The 22,726-nt window shown below is 43.3% G+C and overlaps 1 protein-coding gene across 1 annotated transcript in view; it reads right to left on the reverse strand.

Annotated features, from left to right (window-relative positions):
* The window catches only part of KCNG1 (potassium voltage-gated channel modifier subfamily G member 1), an 85,023-nt gene extending 63,112 nt beyond the window's left edge, over positions 1-21,911 (reverse strand). The window contains exon 1 of the mRNA XM_075276819.1: positions 21,801-21,911. The gene's annotated coding sequence lies outside the window, so the exon portion shown is untranslated. The remainder of the gene's footprint in view (positions 1-21,800) is intronic.
* Positions 21,912-22,726: the final 815 nt, after the last annotated feature.

A 22,726-nucleotide genomic window follows, 5' to 3' on the forward strand; every position in this document is an offset into this window, starting at 1 on the left:
TCACATAATGGCTTGAAAACTATTTTCAATTGTCTCTGAAGCTGTGGGCGTTTACAATAAGGAGCAGACTGCCCCAATCCATTACTAATACTATTGTTTTTCTTCTACGTAATTCTGCCAGGAGTAATTGTACAAGAGCAAGCAAATAGCTGAGAAAAGCAGTCAGGCTGTGAGGAGAATCAACCCATCCCCTCTCCATTCACTTTGTGAAGACCTACCAAAACCTCCTCCTCCACTCACTGTGAAGAGATTTTGCTAATGTAATGCATCAATGGGCAGACCTTGGCTAGTAACAAGGAGTGAACTGCAAATTAGCTAGAGGGGAGACACTGGCAGGAACTTGAGAAGTTAAAGCAGCCACATTTTTAATTAAAGTGCATTACATTTTGGTCTACAATTATTCTCTATTCCCCAGTCCAGAGAAGTGGGTTCGGTGCTATCCCAATTCATCGGGCTCCTCTGGACACAGATGAGTTGAAGCCAGTGATGAAGTAGGGAGCCGTCTGCTCTCTGCTTCACCATCCAGCTGCTGTCTTTGCTCCCGGTGCACTGGGAGTAGGAGATGTGATGTAGTGAAATCACTTACATTGCGCCTGGTGTTCCTAGAAGACACTGGGGCCAGAGGGAAGAGTGATCGGGGGAATGGGGAAAGGTGAGTAATAAGGTTTGTTTTTTTTTCTTTGATATATACAGTGAGGGAACATGAAACTGGGGGCAATCGGGGCAGGGGCAAGACACTACGGGGGCAACCTGGAGGGTGGGGGGACATGATACTGTGGGGGAAACCTTGGGGGGACATGTCAGTGTGGAGGAATTGATACTGTGGGGGCAACCTGGGTTGAGGACATGATACCGGCGGGGATAGGGGGGGGGCAAGACACTTTGGGGGCAACCTGGGGGGGGTGAGAGTACATGATATTGCGGGGGAAATCTGGAGTGGGGACATAATACTGTGGGAGAAACCTGAGAGGGGGTATGAATCTGTGGGGAAGGGGGAACTGGAGTGAGATATTATAAGAGGAATATTGTACCGGGCCATTAGGGAGCTATTATAATGTGTGAGAACCACTAAGGGGTGTAATACTATGTGGATGGTATTGATGGAGAATTGTAATTTGTGCAGGTCAAGTATTTCAAGGTGGTGGTGATGGGGGGCCCACTTATGAAATCTTTGCATAGGGTGCAACAGTGTGTTAAAAAGGCCCTGCTCTGGAGGTCCTAATAGTCAAAGCTCTAGTGATCAGAAGAATAGACACTTGAAAGTATCCCTGCATGTTCCATGTGAAAAAGCACCACCCTGGCAGCTCCATAGAAGTGAATGGAATGCACTAGCACTTCATTCACATGGGAAATAATTCAGACATAATGAGGCACATTTATCAACGTGTTTGATAAATTTCTTTTTGGATCTTGTGAGCAAAGTTTGCTCTGAGACAAAAACAAAACAAAAACAAAAACAGAGAAGTCACTTGTTTCTGCTTCTTAAAATTCCATTCTGTCCTGTGTCTGCACCGTATTTATTATATAGCAATAGCTATGCTTTTTTGATAAATTTAGTTCATTGTGAACACCTGTAAAAAAAAAAAAAAAAGGCGCAACACACATGGCATGGAATTTATCTACAGCTTGCGCCCGACTATTAGAGCAAGCAAGAAGTTGAAAGGGCGCACAAAAGGCACAACCGTGCAAAATTTCACTGAAAAATGTGAATTTGATAAATAACCCCCAATAAGTTTACCATTCTCTAGCATTAAGTTTTTCACCCCAGCGAAAAATCTGTACTTGGCTTACCTATGCTGTCATTTATAACGGCAACCTCTGACCCCCCATAAAACTATGTCACTTAATACTGCTAATTGCTTCGAATGAAATCCAGCTGTTGTAGAAACACAAGTCCCAGAATATCTGCTTGCTCTGTTCTTTTTGGAACTCCCCATATTAGTATTATTATTATTTATTTATATAGCACCATTAATTCCATGGTGCTTTACATTTGGGGGTTTACATACAGTACACAAAATATACAGGCAGATATAAAACGAACCGTGACCGACTGGCACAGTGGGGTAGAAGGCCCTGCCCACAAGGGCTTACAATCTATGAGGGAAGGGGAGTAGAGACAGAAGAAAGTGAATGAAGTATTCTGGGAGTTGTAGTTTTACAGCAGTTGGAGTGATGAAACTTGCTTATTCCTCTCCGCACAAAGGTCACCATTGTATTCCTTCTAATTTGTAAAAGGTGTGCAATTCTATCACAACCTCAAATGATAAAATGGTAAGTATAAGGGAAGATAAGGATGGACAGAAGGTGGATTTCTCAGCCACACGTTGGTATGGCAGACTATTGGAATAGGGCAGCTTGAGTCCCTTGTGTTGTCTGGAGTTAGGGCATCACTTTGCAATCTATCATTTCAGAATATAACATGATGATTTCTTTCATTTATTTGTTGAACATTATATTTTATATCTCATCCTCACATTTACAAGGCCCTATAATGTTTGCAAGTATTTGGGCTAGAAATTCAGTTTTGTAATAGGATTTTATGAAGTAAAAGTCAGTCACTCTTCTCTCCTAAATGATCTTCTAAGCAGATTTATGAAAAATGAAGTTTGATTTGGTCACTACTTGGCTTAGTAGATCATTCAGGAGAAGAAAGATAGGGTCAGGAGACAGAGTCATCAAAATGCCAGTCTGATGGATTTACTAGTGAATGGCATTCTGCAGCTTCCTATTTTATATACATTTGGTAGCTGCAGGAGCCAAAGAGTCCAAAATTTGCCATAAAAACCTATTTTAAAAAATTATTTTTAGCCCAGAATACATACCTAAAATAAATAAAAAGATCTAAAGGTGTCTATAGACTTTCTGTTCAATATTAGTAAAATCTAGCACACTGCAGTGCAGCTTCAGCTACTGTGGGACGTTGCATACTATAAAACCTCAATACCTCAGCAGGATACGGCAATCTGACAGAACTTTAATTCTGAAGATTAAGAGCTGTTTAACCTTCTATGTCCTTGGCAATGGCTTCAATAGAAAAAAAGAAATTGTCTCAACTGTGCAGAGAAACGACATATGCAGCATAATGAACTGGGAGTCAAAGATGCGTAAAATGTGATCTTGTGTGGGATGTCTAGTTCTGTCCACACCAGCGGTAAATTGTGTTTTATACAGGGTGCTTGATTGCCTATCTCCTGACAATGGATATTATCTGAGAATAAGTAGGCAACAGGCAATCATGGTGCATCCAAATTACCCTGACCTGAGAAGTGGACAAAGTCTGACAAAACACATCTGTAGAATATTAAAAGATTAATAGGACAATAATGAAATAAAACACAAGTGTTATTAATGCTTAAGCTGGCTTTCAAGGGGCCCCACGTTGCGTAAACATTTCTAGCAAATCCCATCCACACATTGCGGGAAAATACGCACAGTGGACATGCTGCGACTTCTAAAACCACCACTGTTTTGGAATTTGCAGCATGTCAATTATACCTACGGAAATGCTGTCGGTTTCCATATAGGTATAATTGAAGCATAAAGTCTACAAATCTTTGCGTACTTTCTGTGATAAGTGCTGCAGGAGAAACAGCAATGTGTTGCCGCCTCGTTTTTCCTGCAGCACTTTTTTTTTTTTTTGACATTAAAGTTTATTAAAGGTTTTTCAAAGGGTTCTACAAAAGGGAGGGGGGGGGGAAGGCAAGGAAAATTCAGGGAAACAATGGGAAAGGAAGAAGGGAAAAAGGGGTTGGGGGAAAATAACAGGGGGAGGGAGAGGCGGACTCTGACGCAGTAGAGTTACAATGAACAATGCATTTCAAGTAATCATATTAAAAAGAGAGGACAACAAAATCCGTGATATGAAAGTAGTAGCAAGACAGAAAAAACTGTAAATTGTAATATGAAAATACAAGTAGTAACCATGCGAGAACCGGAAAATTGGTTGCAAGAAAGAGTATGAGAAATCGACAAGCATCACAGGGGAGAGGAGGGGAAAAGAGCACGGAAATCCGAGGAGTAATAGAACATGTTCCACAGAAGCCAGGTCTGGTGGTGAAGTCGATCATCAGGACGAAGCATTGGCAGCATGTCCTCCATTGTACGGATATGGAGGAACTCTTTAAGCCAGGAGAGGAGTGTGGAGGGGATTGGGACTTCCACAGTCTCGGAATGACTGAACGTGCTGCTACCAACATAAACCCCAATAACTTGCGAATAGGTTTCCGGAACTTACGAGAGAAAAGGGAGAGAAGCAAAGGGGCCAGATCATCTTCCAAAACGACTCCTGTAACTTGAAAAATAACCCCTCTCAAACTATCCCAAAAAGGGCGAAGAAGGGGACATCCCCACCAGATGTGGGCCATCGTGCCGCGGTCGGTGAGACATCTCCAACATCTATCAGAGGTAGTTGGAAAGATAGTATGGAGCAGAGTCGGGACCCTGTACCATCTAGAAAGGATCTTGTAATTAGTCTCCTGAGCCTTACAGGAGATAGAAAATTTGTGGCACATCTCAAAGGCCGATAACCACACACCCGGCGGAAAAGCCACCCACAGCTCCCTCTCCCACCACTCCACGAAAGGTGGTAGGTCACCCTCCGGATCCTCTAACAGAGAGTTGTATAAAAGAGAAACTGTATGCCCCGGCTGGGAAGTGGAGAGACAGAGACGCTCTAAGGGCAGAAGTGGTCTGTGGACATCTTGTGAGCGCCTCAGGGACAAGTAGAAATGTGATAGTTGAGAATAGTGCCAATGGGCGGCCACTGAGTCCGGCCTGGAAGCTAAGGTCAATAAATCCGAGCGAGGAAGGAGAGCAGAGGCAGATGTAACATGCTTAAGTCGTAGGAGAGGGTGGACAGGGGGACGATCTTGAAAAGAGGAATCAAACGCTGCTGGAAAGTCGGGGTTGCCCGAGATCGGAGTCAGAGGGCCCTGCAGCACTTTTTTATGTAGGGCCTTAGCATATACAGTCATGGCCAAAAGTTTTGAGAATGACACAAATATTATATTTTCACATGATCTGCTGCCCTCTGGTTTATGTGTGTTTGTCAGATGTTTTTATCACATACAGAAATATAATTGCAATCATATTATGAGTAACAAAAGCTTATATTGACAGAATGAGTTAATGCAGCAAGTCAATATTTGCAGTGTTGACCCTTCTTCTTCAGGACCTCTGCAATTCTCCCTGGCATGCTCTCAATCAACTTCTGGACCAAATCCTGACTGATAGCAGTCCATTCTTGCACAATCAATGCTTGCATTTTGTCAGAATTTGTAGGTTTTTGTTTGTACACCCGTCTCTTGATGATTGACCACAAGTTCTCAATGGGATTAAGATCTGGGGAGTTTCCAGGCCATGGACACAAAATCTCTATGTTTTGTTCCCTGAGCCATTTAGTTATCACCTTTGCTTTATGGCAAGGTGCTCCATCATGCTGGAAAAGGCATTGTTGATCGCCAAACTACTCTTGGACGGTTGGGAGAAGTTGATCTTGGAGGACAATCTGGTACCATTCTTTATTCATGGCTGTGTTTTTAGGCAAGACTGTGAGAGAGCTGATTCTCTTGGCTGAGAAGCAACCCCACACATGAATGGTTTCAGGATGCTTTACAGTTGGCATGAGACAAGACTGGTGGTAGTGCTCACCTTGTCTTCTCCAAATAAGCTGTTTTCCAGATGTCCCAAACAATCGAAAAGGGGATTCATCAGAGAAAATGACTTTACTCCAGTCCTCAACGGTCCACTCCCTGTACCTTTTGCAGAATATCAGTCTGTCCCTGATGTTTTTTCTGTAGAGAAGTGGCTTCTTTGCTGCCCTCCTTGAGACCAGGCCTTGCTCCAAGAGTCTCCGCCTCACAGTGCGTGCAGATGCACTCACACCTGCCTGCTGCCATTCCTGAGAAAGCTCTGCACTGCTGGGAGCCCGATCCCGCAGCTGAAACACTTTTAAGAGACGGTCCTGGCGCTTGCTGATCTTTCTTGGGCGCCCTGGAGCCTTTTTGCCAACAATGGAACCTCGCTCCTTGAAGTTCTTGATGATGCGATAGATTGTTGACTGAGGTGCAATCTTTCCAGCTGCGATACTCTTCCCTGTTAGGCCATTTTTGTGCAGTGCAATGATGACTGCACGTGTTTCTTTAGAGATAACCATGGTTAACAGAAGAGAAACAATGATGCCAAGCATCAGCCTCCTTTTAAAGTGTCCAGTGGTGTCATTCTTACTTAATCATGACAGATTGATCTCCAGCCCTGTCCTCATCAACACCCACACCTGTGTTAATGGAGCAATCACTGAAACGATGTTAGCTGGTCCTTTTAAGGCAGGGCTGCAATGATGTTGAAATGTGTTTTGGGGGATAAAGTTCATTTTCTAGGCAAATATTGACTTTGCAAGTAATTCTTGTTAAGCTGATCACTCTTTATAACATTCTGGAGTATATGCAAATTGCCATTAGAACAACTGAAGCAGTAGACTTTGTAAAAATTAATATTTGTATCATTCTCAAAACTTTTGGCCATGACTGTATATGAGCTGTCAACAGCTTGTACAATATAAACTGAATACATTAATAGATCTCTTGGACCTGATAAAGGTAAGAGAAATCCATATCAGAATGGCTGTATAATCCTCGTTTACTACAATTTATTTACCGTATTTTTCGGACTATAAGACGCACCTAGGTTTTAGAGGAGGAAAATAGGGAAAAAAAATTTTGAAGCAAAAACTGGTAAAATATTTAATATATGGGAGTTGTAGTTTTGCAACAGCTGCAAGGCCACATTGACAGGTGACCCTGCAGCTGTACGGGGATGCATAGAGCGTTTTTTTTGCGGGGCCAGCTGTAATTTTTAGTTATACCATTTTGGGGGATATCTATTGCTTAGATCACCTTGTATTGAAAAAAAAAACAGGAGGTGATTTAGAACTTTTATTTATTTCATATTTTTAAAGCTTTTTTTTTTTTTTTTTTTAACTATTTTATTCCCCCCCGGGGGCTTGAACCTGCGGTCACTTGATCGCAAGTCCCATAGACGGCAATACAACTGTATTGCCGTCTATGGGACATTCTGTCTATTAGTATTACGGCTGGTCATAGAGACCAGCCGCAATACTAATATAGCCGTGACAGGCCGGGGAGCCTCAGTAGGCTCCCGGCTGTCACCCGAACATGTCGGCTCCTGCGATATCGCCGCGCAGGAGCCGGCCTGCAACTTTACAGGTACGGGGCCGGTGGGGACCGGCCCCGGGGGAGAAGGGGCCACGGATACTGACCTGGCATCCGCTGTACTAGAGAGGCGGATGCCGGGGAGGGATAGACGCCGGGGCCTGAGACATCGCTACGCTCCTCTGCCCTGCCTGAAGCCAGCAGCGGGGGGACAGAGGAGCCCCTGCCGGCTTCATGCATGGCAGAGGAGCGCAGCGATGTCTCAGGCCCCGGCACCTGTAATGGCATCTATCACTTGCCGGCTTCCGCCTCTCTATTACAGCGGATGCCAGGCGCCACCTTCAGACTATAAGACGCACCCTTCTTTTCCCCAAAAAAAAACTTATAGTCCGAAAAATACGGTATTTATTACTTTTTTTTTTAAATTTTGGAGTCCAGCAAGACACTGCAAGAACTCATGAGTCTAGTATATTCATGAACTAAACTCAATTGTCTGGCCTGAGAAACAAGTATTTTTTGGTGCAGCTTGTACTGACCTGAGTGAGATTTCATCATTGGCAGGGGAAAAGGGATACCAAAGACTAGGTTAGACTAGGGGTTTAGCTCCCAAATACAGTGGACTCATAAGTTCATTCTAAAAATGCTTATTATACTATCAGGATTAATATTAATATTCCGCTAGGGCCTTTCTGGCCGGAATTCTGGTGTTTGATTGATGCTTGGGTGTGCGCTAATAGTTGTATGTTTGACTGTAAATTACGTACACACAGACCAACAAGTGTACAGACCAAACAGGAAAGCATCACCTGTACCACTGTAGGGTGGGTTCCTAGGATACCTGTGGTGCCACCTATATGGTTGTCCCAACATAGACTTTCATTGATATATGTTAACCATTACCAGGATATTAGCTTTCATTTATTGTGATCTATCATCCGCCCAAAATCCAGGGTGGGGTGAAGCTAGAGGAGTACTCCTTTGGCAATCATAAATCTATATAGTGTCTCCTCAGCCCACAGTGATTTTAATGCAGAGTGTTAATATCGGTGTACACAGTGGTGAGCACGGATTGGGGCCTGGCACCCTCTTTAGCTCTTTAATAAAAGTTACATTTTATTTTTTATTTTCTTCTTATTTGAGGGTACCCAACCAGTATATAGACAACAGTATTACAGATGGAAAGCAGGGGCGTTTTGAGTCCATTGGTGAGAAAAGTACATTACAAATGTTTGTCCTTTCATTTCATGACTAAGGCCAGGAGCTCCAAGTAACATCTCTGAAAGTCTAGAAATCTAATTAATAGCACATTTGGGTAGGACAGTTCTCTGAATTGGACTGTAATAGGGTGTTGATTATTTGCAAATTTGTTCCAAAAGTGGACGTTACTCAGGGCTGGGACTTAAATGTCCAGTTCCTGGGATGTAAATGTTGGTAAGCATGAATAATGCAAATAATATTTAATCTGCGTTAATTCAAAGCATGGCTTCTAGGTAATAATATACTGCCTCATTGAGTGTATATGCCTAAATGCAAAAGTGTGCGGTTTTTTTACGCACTGTCTCAAAATGCTGCAATATCCAGCAATGACTGTAGGAGCCTCCTGAATTTTAAAAAACGTTTTGGCAATATAATGTGTTGTAGAAGGCAACCTAACATATGTCTTGCTAAAGCATAAATCCACAAGATGCGCTGCTTGGTAACAGGAAACTAGGATTCCAAATTTAACTTTAGTTATGAATGAAAACAAGAACCTCCTGCAGAAACTCAATAGAAGATGAACAGAGTGAAGGATTTAATAAGGAGAATTTTAAACCATAAAAGTTGGAATGTAAGGGATGTAATGTTAAAGATTGTGATCCTTCAAAACGTATATTTATTACCTTCTATCACTGTATGCATGGGGAATGTTATTGAATGATTTGTATATCTTCTTGTAGTGTTGAATATTTGACGCTGATCTTCTCAACCTCTGTAACCTATCTATAGTAGAATCCTCTATATAAGTGCTATTAGTGTATAAAGGCACAATCAGGTAAATAAATTCACTTGCAAAGGCTTTATGACAGACTTTTGATAATGACTCAGTATGAATCTAGAGGGGTATTCCCATTTGGGAAACTTATGGTGTATCTACAGGACATTTTGTACAGATAAGCCGTAAAAGTCCCAGATGGGAATACTCCTTCAAGCACTCATGTTGTCTCCTACTCTAAGCTAAACAATATACTCACTAGCACGTACAGTGGAGATATTATAGATGTTCTCTTTACACCTATCCTCTGCTCTCTTTGCATTAGGTCTTATTCCTTCCACTATGTGTGTTATTGTCACATAAGGGATATCCTAGTATGTGATGTGAGTGTGTATGTCAGGGGTCAATTCACTCCATTCACTCAATCTTGCACTTGACCTTTACTCTGGATGTAAATTGAGTGTAAATGCACCCTAACATAGTCCATACATCCTAAATACATGTAACTATCACTGATTTCCCAGCTAAGTGGAAACCCCGCTAATATATACAAGCATCTCTCCAACAGCTAGATACAAACACACCTTAAAGAGGTAATGGGTTCATAGAGCAGCAGAAAGGAGCAAAAGGATCAGTGCTATACATACATGAAAATTTGACTCCCATAACACAATATTGCAAACCTCCTTGAATTAAATGGGATAAAAACAGAATAATACTTAAATGTATTTATCCTAGGAGCTCCGGAATCTACTGTAGTGAAAAGGAAACACCCAGCTCTCTCAGCTGGCTCCACAGATGTGACAACAGTTCTCAGGTCTCATAGACTGTAAAAAGGCATATTCCCAACTCAAGTATCTTATATATACTGTAAGCTTATGTAAACGGAAGACTTTTCCTAAATATATTGCTTTAGCAATGCTGCTTTGTTTTCCAGCTACATGAAATTATATATCCCATTGTTTCCACAGTGTTTCCATAGAGCCTGACCTGTGCAATGTTAAGACAGGACATATGACAGCACTCTCTGCTCTCACTGTTATCTAATGCTCTGCCTTCAGCTAGTTGCAGTTTGCTGATAAATCCTTGTCTGTTATCCCTCTAGATAAACAAAAATAATTTGAGTCCATTCTCTACAAGCATGTGCATATTATTTGATCTGCATTTATATTAGATTTCTAGTAATCATAATGAGTATTGTGATACTTCATAGTGTCCTGTTCAGCAAGCTGGGGTGAGGTGGCTTTGACTGAAGGAATACAGGAAGTAAGAAGAAAAGACGGCAGGCAAAGCTGCTGAAACAGAGAGAAGGGAATACCCCTTTAAGCTCGTGCTTAGCCAGTACTCCATGCCAGGGTGCGCCCCTCCTTACGCCCTGAAGTGGGGGATGAACAATTCATCTTAATCCTGAAAAGTTGGAGTGTGAATGGTTTCACAGAACTGAAGTCAATGACACGTCAGCCTCCTCCATGCCTGGCTGCCCAGGAAGCTATAAAGCAATAACATCTGGCAAGCACGCAGAATCCTTGTATACACACAATCCACTGAGGTGGACTGAGAACAAAAACATAAACACAACATTTACTAAGGATATATATATGACTAATATGATTAGGTAATAATACATAACAGGTATAGTTATTTGACTATTTCTAAGCATTTGGTACTTGATGTAATATGAAGCTGTTCTTCATGTTGTGGCTCCTTCCAAATATGTGACAATGGCAATACTATAATATGTCTGTCTAAGCAAACAGAAATGCAGTATAATGCACGGTAGCAGAACTCCAGCTTGAGCCTCCCATGAAGTGTAATATAGAGTTAAAGTGGGCCATTCACCACCTCCACCAGTTCAAGTTCTTAGCAACTGTTAATAGGTCCACTGATTCTGGTACAAATGAAATTTTCTCTCTAGCCTCCAATGTTCACAAGCAACAAGAGCAGTTAAACTCTGTGATGTCAGAAGGGCAGTGTCAGGCAGAGGTGTGTGCGATTCGGAGCCACAATTAGGGCAACCAGTGTCAGAGCTCAGAATCATACCCTATAGCCTGCTCCTGCCTGACACCGCCCTTCTGACAGTGCAGAGCCTAAATAGTATATGAGAAAACTAACAAAAATGCTAACATCAATGATTGCACAGGATCAATGGGACTAGAGAAAAAATGCCAACTGTTCCATGTAAAATCCCCTCTAAAGACAAGGGGGTGCTCCCTCCGTCTGGAGAAAAAAACTGTTTAATCTCAAGAGCCAACCAGGCTTCTTCACTGTAAGGACTGTGAATCGATAGAATAGCCTACCCCAGGAGCTTATGGGAATGTATAGAGTGTCATGCTCTTTCCTATCCACTGGTTGCACTTTATGGACATATGTCTTGAGGTAAATCATGACACATATACTAACTATATATGTAACTGTGCCAGAATCAAATGTTTTTAAATGATGTAAAGACCTGGACTTACTGGTGGTGATGAAAGGTCATTTTAAGACTGTAGGAAGTTGACTTGCAAATCAACTTAAATTTATGATGGTGTTGTTAATCTTCTGACAAGAAGTGACACCATATTGTCCTTTTGGTGATATCACTGCTCTCTGTGCTTCTATTATTCTCATCTTGGTAAAATGCTGCTGAGATGGAATTAACTGCTCCAAAGTACTGACATCAATGTTGGGACTTAGGGTAAGTTCACATGGGGTTTTTTTGGTCAGGATTTTGAGGCTGTATCCGCCTCAAAATCCTGACCAATAAGATGGCTCCCATTGAAATCAATGGGAGCCAGTCAGTTCTTTTTTCCAGAAAAAAAGAAGCGATATGCTCATTCTTCAGGCTGATTCGCCTCGCAATTCAGCCTGAAGACACTCTCTCCTCCCCACTAGGAACATTCATTTGGGCCTAATCCAGAGCAGAATGCGCGACTAGGTGCCGGCGCACTGCACCGGCATTAAGTCGCGGCTACCCGTTTTTCAGGAACTCTGCCTTGGGTTCCGGACAAAACAACCCCGTGTGAACTTACCCTTACAGGAACAGCTGAGCAGTGCTTCTCTAACGCAGATACTGTCAGTCCTATAAAGGTGAATGGGGGTATTTTAACAGCATAGCACATTTAACCATCCCATTTGTGAAACTATGAAGCTACAGAAACATTGTTTCCTTAGCTACTATTCACCTGTGCGTGATTTATAGGAACAAGCTAGATTAGTAATAATTGGCTGTTCCTATAGGTTCCGTCTATGGGCTGGATTTTAGGAGCAGTTATTCCCATCACGGCAGTCATTTCCAAAAATGGGAATAAGGCCCCACTTTCTGCAGCCAAAAAGATCTGCAGAAAAGAACGTGGTGAAATGCATAGCATTTTTTTTTTTCCACAGCACTTTTTATAGAAAGTCTGCAGGTTTTTTCCTCTGTGGACTTTCTGTCCCTATTGTGCCTATATGGAAACTGCCAGCGTTCGCATTTTTCGCAATGTGGGGCCCCGGCCTTAAGATGAATGGCTACCTATTCCAACATAATTTCTTGCAATATAATAATATATCACAAATAGAGATGAGCGAACAGTGTTCTATCGAACACATGTTCGATCGGATATCAGGGTGTTCGCAATGTTCGAATCGAATCGAACACCACGTGGTAAAGTGCGCCAAAATTCGATTCCCCTCCCACCTTCCCTGGCGCCTTTTTTGCACCAATAACAGCGCAGGGGAGGTGGGACAGGAACTACGACACTGGGGGCATTGAAAAAAATTGGAAAAAGTCATTGGCTGCCGAAATCAGGTGACCTCCATTTTAGACGAATAGTGGATTTCAAATCCGGGTCATATGAGAATGTGAACTTTGTGACTATGAGACAGGGATAGCTGTACAGGCAGGGATAGCTAGGGATAACCTTTATTTAGGGGGGAATGTTATTAAAAATAACTTTTTGGGGCTCTATCGGGTGTGTAATTGTGATTTTTGTGAGATAAACTTTTTCCCATAGGGATGCATTGGCCAGCGCTGATTGGCCGAATTCCGTACTCTGGCCAATCAGTGCTGGCCAATGCATTCTATTAGCTTGATGAAGCAGAGTGTGCACAAGGGTTCAAGCGCACCCTCGGCTCTGATGTAGCAGAGCCGAGGCTGCACAAGGGTTCAAGCGCACCCTCGGCTCTGATGTAGGAGAGCCGAGGGTGCACTTGAACCCTTGTGCACCCTCAGCTCTGCTACATCAGAGCCGAGGGTGCGCTTGAACCCTTGTGCACACTCTGCTTCATCAAGCTAATAGAATGCATTGGCCAGCGCTGATTGGCCAATGTATTCTATTAGCCTGATGAAGTAGAGCTGAATGTGTGTGCTAAGCACACACATTCAGCTCTACTTCATCGGGCTAATAGAATGCATTGGCCAGCGCTGATTGGCCAGAGTACGGAACTCGACCAATCAGCGCTGGCTCTGCTGGAGGAGGCGGAGTCTAAGATCGCTCCACACCAGTCTCCATTCAGGTCCGACCTTAGACTCCGCCTCCTCCGGCAGAGCCAGCGCTGATTGGCCGAAGGCTGGCCAATGCATTCCTATGCGAATGCAGAGACTTAGCAGTGCTGAGTCAGTTTTGCTCAACTACACATCTGATGCACACTCGGCACTGCTACATCAGATGTAGCAATCTGATGTAGCAGAGCCGAGGGTGCACTAGAACCCCTGTGCAAACTCAGTTCACGCTAATAGAATGCATTGGCCAGCGCTGATTGGCCAATGCATTCTATTAGCCCGATGAAGTAGAGCTGAATGTGTGTGCTAAGCACACACATTCAGCACTGCTTCATCAAGCCAATACAATGCATTAGCCAGTGCTGATTGGCCAGAGTACGGAATTCGGCCAATCAGCGCTGGCTCTGCTGGAGGAGGCGGAGTCTAAGGTCGGACCTGAATGGAGACTGGTGTGGAGCGATCTTAGACTCCGCCTCCTCCAGCAGAGCCAGCGCTGATTGGTCGAGTTCCGTACTCTGGCCAATCAGCGCTGGCCAATGCATTCTATTAGCCCGATGAAGTAGAGCTGAATGTGTGTGCTTAGCACACACATTCAGCTCTACTTCATCAGGCTAATAGAATACATTGGCCAATCAACGCTGGCCAATGCATTCTATTAGCTTGATGAAGCAGAGTGTGCACAAGGGTTCAAGCGCACCCTCGGCTCTGATGTAGCAGAGCCGAGGCTGCACAAGGGTTCAAGTGCACCCTCGGCTCTCCTACATCAGAGCCGAGGGTGCGCTTGAACCCTTGTGCAGCCTCGGCTCTGCTACATCAGAGCCGAGGGTGCGCTTGAACCCTTGTGCACACTCTGCTTCATCAAGCTAATAGAATGCATTGGCCAGCACTGATTGGCCAGAGTACGGAATTCGGCCAATCAGCGCTGGCCAATGCATTCTATTAGCCCGATGAAGTAGAGCTGAATGTGTGTGCTAAGCACACACATTCAGCACTGCTTCATCACGCCAATACAATGCATTAGCCAGTGCTGATTGGCCAGAGTACGGAATTCGGCCAATCAGCGCTGGCTCTGCTGGAGGAGGCGGAGTCTAAGATCGCTCCACACCAGTCTCCATTCAGGTCCGACCTTAGACTCCGCCTCCTCCAGCAGAGCCAGCGCTGATTGGCCGAATTCCGTACTCTGGCCAATCAGCACTGGCTAATGCATTGTATTGGCTTGATGAAGCAGTGCTGAATGTGTGTGCTTAGCACACACATTCAGCTCTACTTCATCGGGCTAATAGAATGCATTGGCCAATCAGCGCTGGCCAATGCATTCTATTAGCGTGAACTGAGTTTGCACAGGGGTTCTAGTGCACCCTCGGCTCTGCTACATCAGATTGCTACATCTGATGTAGCAGTGCCGAGTGTGCATCAGATGTGTAGTTGAGCAAAACTGACTCAGCACTGCTAAGTCTGCATTCGCATAGGAATGCATTGGCCAGCCTTCGGCCAATCAGCGCTGGCTCTGCCGGAGGAGGCGGAGTCTAAGGTCGGACCTGAATGGAGACTGGTGTGGAGCGACCTTAGACTCCGCCTCCTCCAGCAGAGCCAGCGCTGATTGGCCGAATTCCGTACTCTGGCCAATCAGCACTGGCTAATGCATTGTATTGGCTTGATGAAGCAGTGCTGAATGTGTGTGCTTAGCACACACATTCAGCTCTACTTCATCGGGCTAATAGAATGCATTGGCCAGCGCTGATTGGCCGAATTCCGTACTCTGGCCAATCAGCACTGGCTAATGCATTGTATTGGCTTGATGAAGCAGTGCTGAATGTGTGTGCTTAGCACACACATTCAGCTCTACTTCATCGGGCTAATAGAATGCATTGGCCAATCAGCGCTGGCCAATGCATTCTATTAGCGTGAACTGAGTTTGCACAGGGGTTCTAGTGCACCCTCGGCTCTGCTACATCAGATTGCTACATCTGATGTAGCAGTGCCGAGTGTGCATCAGATGTGTAGTTGAGCAAAACTGACTCAGCACTGCTAAGTCTGCATTCGCATAGGAATGCATTGGCCAGCCTTCGGCCAATCAGCGCTGGCTCTGCCGGAGGAGGCGGAGTCTAAGGTCGGACCTGAATGGAGACTGGTGTGGAGCTATCTTAGACTCCGCCTCCTCCAGCAGAGCCAGCGCTGATTGGTCGAGTTCCGTACTCTGGCCAATCAGCACTGGCCAATGCATTTCTATGGGGAAAAGTTAGCTTGCGAAAATCGCAAACTGACAGGGATTTCCATGAAATAAAGTGACTTTTATGCCCCCAGACATGCTTCCCCTGCTGTCCCAGTGTCATTCCAGGGTGTTGGTATCATTTCCTGGGGTGTCATAGTGGACTTGGTGACCCTCCAGACACGAATTTGGGTTTCCCCCTTAACGAGTTTATGTTCCCCATAGACTATAATGGGGTTCGAAACCCATTCGAACACTCGAACAGTGAGCGGCTGTTCGAATCGAATTTCGAACCTCGAACATTTTAGTGTTCGCTCATCTCTAATCACAAACTACATTCTATAACTGGTAAAATATATGCTGAAAGTAAAAGTGAATTGCTCTCTCTGAACACTAAAAGTAAAGTGTGCCCAAGTAGAACAGGTGCTTCTCGCTGAACATGGGTTTCATGATCTAGTTTAGCATGTTCTCATTTTGTTGTCAGTGTTTCTCTTGTCTCCACGGCAACTGTCCTCATCACAAGCAACATAAATAACTTTACCCATTAATGTCTGAATCATTCTTACTCTCAGTACCTTTCCAATAACACCACCTAGCAGTGCGGTCTCCAACCTGTGGCTCATAAGCTCAGCAGAATAACTACAACTCTCAACATGCTCTGAGGAACTTGAAAATGTAGTTTTTGGAACAGCTGAAGAGCTACAGGTTGCAGACCACTGACCAAGACGGTGAAGGTTTCCACAATGCTTCTACTGATCCAAGAGTCACCTGGAGTCTCCAGTGAACAGGAATAATAACCCACTAAAGCTGACACAAGACTGACAAGACATTTCCAGCAAGTAATGGCTTCAAGTGATTCCAATTATACATGCAATGAACTGCAGTCAGTAATGAGGAAACCATTTACATTTGACAAAAGTTAATTATACACTTCAAATGAGCGCAGAACTGCGAAAAATATTCTCTGAGCTTTGTAGCTCCATATTCTTCCAGAAAAGGCAGCTTTGCTTGAGCCACAAGAAAATAGCTCCAGCATAGATGAGGATGGCAAGAAACTGCAATACAAGATATAATATATGTAATGTAGCAGAACACAATGATGCGGCCTCGTGTCCTACAGATTACAGATGGGTTTTCCCACTATCGTGATCTATGTCCATATGTTCTATTCCAGCGTACAGGCGTCATAGAGAGTGTTCCCCCATTTGAAAGACATCCATATAACACTACCTTTCCCTTGCAGTAGCTGCATCAATTCACAGAAAAATCATGTTTGCAGGATTCTTAATTTCTGACTCTCACATCTCCAAAAAAATACCCTATGTCAGCTCCAAAACCGCTGAAAAGTCAATGCCACCAAACACCACTTGTGTTCTGACATTTACCCCCTTTGGTCTTTCTCTCTCTAGGCTGTCAAACAATTCTGGATTAAAGCTAGGGTTATATTTACATTCCTCATTCTGTAAAACTGTCAGTCTGTTGTTCTGATTCTACCACAAATAGAACAACAAAGTAAATAACACAAGTCTGAACAAAGCCTTACCTTTCTGTACTTTGTAAATACTACTAAGGTACAAGGCATTGAACTATCTCCACATAGGTTTTGCAGCATCTCTTGTAGGTTATCAGATCCGCCCAGTGGATCACACAGCGTTATATTCTGGTCAATGTCACATTAATTGCATGTTTTGACAGCTCACCGTGGGAGAGAACAGGAAAAAAAACCATGGTTTAATTTTTGTTTCATTGAATCATGTCATTAGACTTGTGATGATTCCCATAAACAGCCACAAAAGTGCATTTGTGACACTGACAGCTATAAGAATTTAACTCTGCAGCTCTCTTACTCTGAGCCTTGTTTACGTGATCTCAAGTAGAGGAGTGAAATATTATAAACTGGGAGAAAGCATTGAGATGAAGAGCATAGATATAACAGGAGTGTTTAAACATTGCACACAAGAGCCATGAAGATTTACACTGCGCTTACAACAGGAACTTTCTTTTTCACTGTTTAAGCAAATGGCATTTTAATAAACAAGACTGAAAAAGATGAATGTGAGGCACAGAAGTGTGGGTTCAGTTCCAAAGTCTGAGGGTGGTGCAGGGACAAAATAATAAAGTGAACAATGATTTTAACTGAAATGTACAACTGAGATTACATTCTCTTACACTCTTCTCAGGCCATGTCCTCAGTATGGCTCTATACATGCTGCATGCACCTATAGACAGTTGTATAAGCTCAATAAGAAGGTTGTCCAGTCATGAACTCTAAAATATTCAAATGGTTTGTGAAGTCTACAGTAATGTGTTAGGGGTTGTCTGCTATCTGACAATGTTGGGGCATAGACAGGGCATGGTGTAAATTTACAAAATGAGAATTACTTACCCCTGCTGCTCCATTGCTGCCTATCTCAATTGCTCTGCTCCAGTATTTGGTTACTTGGCTGCAGATCTCATGTTGACCCATGACCACTCACAATCCCTGATCTCAGCAGTACATTGGCAGGGAACAGCTAATACAGGGCACTGAAGTGGCAGAGGTGTCAACAGTTAAGTAATTTTTTTATAATTTGCATTATCCTCAACCTATGCCCTAATTTTAGACTAGGGCGACACAGTCACTTTGGCCGCGACTCTCATCAAGTGACCAAAGATTGCCTTGTCAATTGCAACTCCTTCGTTTATGTAAGTGAATGGAGCCATATTGTAACCCTCAGGGTGAAGCGACTGTAACTAGTCACAAATAGATTGAACTTGTGTAACCTTATTTTGCATTTCAAACAAATAAAAATTCAGCACAAGGCCAAGGCCCCATGTTGTGAAAACAGTGCAATTTGGCTGCGGTAGACACAACTCTGACGTTTTATACTACCTGCAAAGTGGATGGGACTCTGGTTAATCCCATCCACACATTACAGAAAATGCTGTGATTGCCAAAAAATGTCTCATTTTTGTAAATCACAGCATTTCCCGTATAACAAAACTCTGTGGACAGTGAAAAGCACCAAGCGTTTTGTGGCTGTGGCTCATTATGTGGAGTCTCAGCCTAACAGGTGATATCTCAACTGATACAATGGCAGTGATTTGTTGTAGCCACTAGATATTTGGTTCTAGACACCTCTAGAAGTGAATGATGTACAACATAGTATCACTATTTTCCAGTCTGACCTTCAGCTCCACTCTGTCCACATTGTGGATGACGGGCCACTAATGCAATATCTCCAGGTTATTGTAGGCAGCTTGTCTGCAGTGATTTCTCACCCATCTGTTATCAAGTAAATCCTCTGTAAAATCTTTGCACTGACAATAGGGAACACACAGCTGCCTACCCCCCACTCACATTTCACAGGTGAATGCAAAACAACCCTGTGCATGAGATTCCATTCATAATGTGAAGCCAAATGAGATGGAAATATACATGTATACCGGAGGTAGACACCGATACCTGCACACCACTGGGATCTATCACTACAAGCAGTTAATGACAAACAGTTTATATTGTAGTAGACCAAGATGTTCTTTTGTTAATGGAATATTTTAATGTTATGCAGCATGTGTTGCATATATTCAGCACAACCATACATTTATTTGTCCTATGATTCAACAGAGTGCACAACTCAAGGCTGCTGAATGTTAGATGCCTTGTTTCTACTGCCGCTTCACACTTTCTTCTGAAGTATTTCATAACATCGTTCTGTCCCGTTCTTTGTATACCAGATTACTGCGATCTCTGGATTTACTGCCATTCATGGTCACAGTCCATTTGTCCTGGTTTACTTTGCATCCCACTTGTATCTGATTATCTAAACTGAGGTTTTTTTGGGACAATGTCTATCATCCTTATTGCACTTTTCCTCTTGTGGGTGATGGCCCCACTGTGTCTTGTCTCTTTATGTTTTGTAAAACACTGCAGACTGAATGACCTTCACAGAATCTCACCATCAGAAATAAGATTATGAGGTTTATTCCAGTGATTTCCATGTACCACACTATACAATCACAATATTTATACAGTACTCCACTATATCATCCAAATATGTATACTAATATATATACTCCAATAAACAATTACAGTGTTTATTCTGTATTCCACAATATACTATACAGGTATCCATACAGTACTGCACCATACAAACCTTGTATCTATACAGTGCTGCACTATAAGATCCCAATATCTTTACTGTACTTGAATATAAAAATCTATTATCTATGCAGTGTCTTCCAATAAACATTTCCAGTTCCTTCCAATGATTCATTGTGTTACTTTAGAATTTAACTACAAAACAATATTGACAATCTAGTACTGAACTAACAATATAATCCTGGTGCCATCCAAGTATCTTTGGATCACTATTTTCCTATAATCCCAATGTCATAACTGTATGGCACAATACTATTCCAGTATGCTCTGTTTCCAGTACTGTACTTACTATAGGATACCATATTACTCTCAATACTACAGTGTACAGTCCCAATATCAACCCATTACTGCACTATATAGTCTAGTATGCTGCAAGTACTCAACTATATAATCTCAGTATATTCCTGGTACAATCCCAGCATGATCCCAGTATTTCAGTATACGTTGGATGTTCCACATCAGGTTTCCTCCGGATACCTCGGACATCCCATAAACTTATTGATAGGCTAATTAGCTTTCTCTGTAAGTGGCTCTAGGATGTGTGAAATAGTGAGGTTAGATTCTGTGCTCAATTCAGGATAGGGAATAATGTGACTGATGGCCATCTCTGTACAGTGCTATAGATTATGTTGGTGCCACATAACAGAAAATACCAGTATTTCTTAGTATAGTCGCAGTGTTGGACTATGCAATGCCAGAATAATTACAGAAATGCACTGTTTAATCCCAATACTTCACTGTGCAATCCCAGTATTGCACTATACAATTCTAGTACTGCACTATACATTTCCAGAATAATCCCTGTGCCTCATAATAAAATACCAGTATGATCAGTATGACTTTACTATACTATGCCAGTATTGCAATATGTATTCCCAGTATGATCCCAGAACCCAGTATATAACTTTAGTATTAAACTATATAATCCCAGTACTCCTCTATACATTCCCAGTATGATCCCTGTACCTCCTATTACAATCCCAGTACCGCAGTACACAACACCGCTATGATCCCAGTTCTCTAGAATGCAATCCCAGTCCTGAACTATGCAACTCCATTATGATCCCAGTACTCGATTATACAACCACAAAATTACACTATACAATCCCAGCATGAAACCAGTACTTCACTATAAATCCCCAATATTACTGTATACAATCCCATTACTCGACTGTACAACCCCACTATGGCACTATACAATCCCAACACAATCCCATAACAGACAAATGCAATTCCAGTATGTTCCCAATACTACCAGTATGACCTTAGTGCTTAAATACTCAATGCCAGTATGAACCCATCAGTTTCTCACATCCTTCAATCTGTATCTGACAGGACATGTTACATCTGCCTGGGAATTGCTTAGTGCTTGCCCAATTATTTCATGCCACATCTAATGAACCGCCAATAAACAATAAGTCTAAGTTTTTCCATCTGTTATGGCAGCCCCTAGATGCCAGTGCTGGCCACCAATGCCAACCACAGATTCTATCATCCCCCTCCTTCCACCATATTCACAGCTACAACGTTGCATCTTTGAGGACAAAGTCACCTTCTGTAACACACAGAGGAGAGACTGATCATTACCAATAACATAGCAGCAACCTGTAGCAGATACACCACTTGGCTGCTAGTAGACAACTTGGCACTAAAGTTCTTGCTACCCCCCCCCCCCCCCCCCCTTACCCCCTAACCCACTGAATGCATTTACTTTGACTACTACCCAACATTCACCTACACTAAGACGTGAGCCAGGGTGCAACTAATGTGCGCTACTCCTTGCCCCAAGTTTGCATCCTGCAGTCTCCACCAGCCCGCCTCACATGACATGGGACTGAACTTACTTGTTAGGATGGCGTCCTCCTGGTAACACCTGCTGCGGGTGCTGGTGCCAGGGAGGTGGCTGCACACATTGCCTGCGCTCCCAGTGCAGGGGAAGCAATGCTAACATTGTCAGAGCCAGTTCTCTGTGAGGCTGAGGAGGGAGGGAGGAGGCTCCATCACTGAACACTGAGGAGGGGCCTGAGCACTGAGCTGAGGAAAATGTGCGAGGTGAGAAAAGTCCCCGAGCAAGTCTATGCTGGAAGTGCGCATCCGGCCAGGGTCCTGTTCACATTATATGGATGTGACGTGTCGTTATCAGTCATAAGGAGAAAGTCTCTTATTAATGGCACATGTTGCACTGAGCTGTTCTGAGGTGCCTGAAAACAGCAAGAAATGACACCAAAATGGGCAGTAAAGTAGAAACTGAAGAGTGTGACTTACAGAGTTAACTGAGGTTACTCTCACACTGCCAACACACAGAAGGGGGCGCTGCATCAAAGTGAGTGAAATTCAGCCAGTGCCAAAGTGATTCTGGGCACAAACCCTGGCATCAAAGTAAGGCTGTATTCACACCAGAGCTCGCACTACATTCAGGGATTCCAAAGAATGGAAACCGCGTCCAGGTGTGAACGTAGAGTAAGCAGGCTGACACTGTTCTGTGTTTCTAATGGGCCAATCATTTCTCATTTCCAATACAGAGGGTGATCGGGGGTGTAGCTATGGTGAGTGCAGTGGTAGCAGTCGCTACTGGACCCTGGGGGGACCCAAAGGTCCACCTGCCACATAAAAAATACCAATTATCTGAATGACACAAGATCGGTAGGACCCATTACAGATTTTGTGGGGCTCAGGAGCTTCAAGTTCAGCTAAAGAAGTTGTTCCATCATCGACACTTATCCACAAGACGGGGAAAAGTGTCCAATCTCAGAGGAGGATGGGGGACTGA

This window comes from Leptodactylus fuscus, chromosome 6, assembly GCF_031893055.1.
Source record: "Leptodactylus fuscus isolate aLepFus1 chromosome 6, aLepFus1.hap2, whole genome shotgun sequence".
NCBI lineage: Eukaryota > Metazoa > Chordata > Amphibia > Anura > Leptodactylidae > Leptodactylus > Leptodactylus fuscus.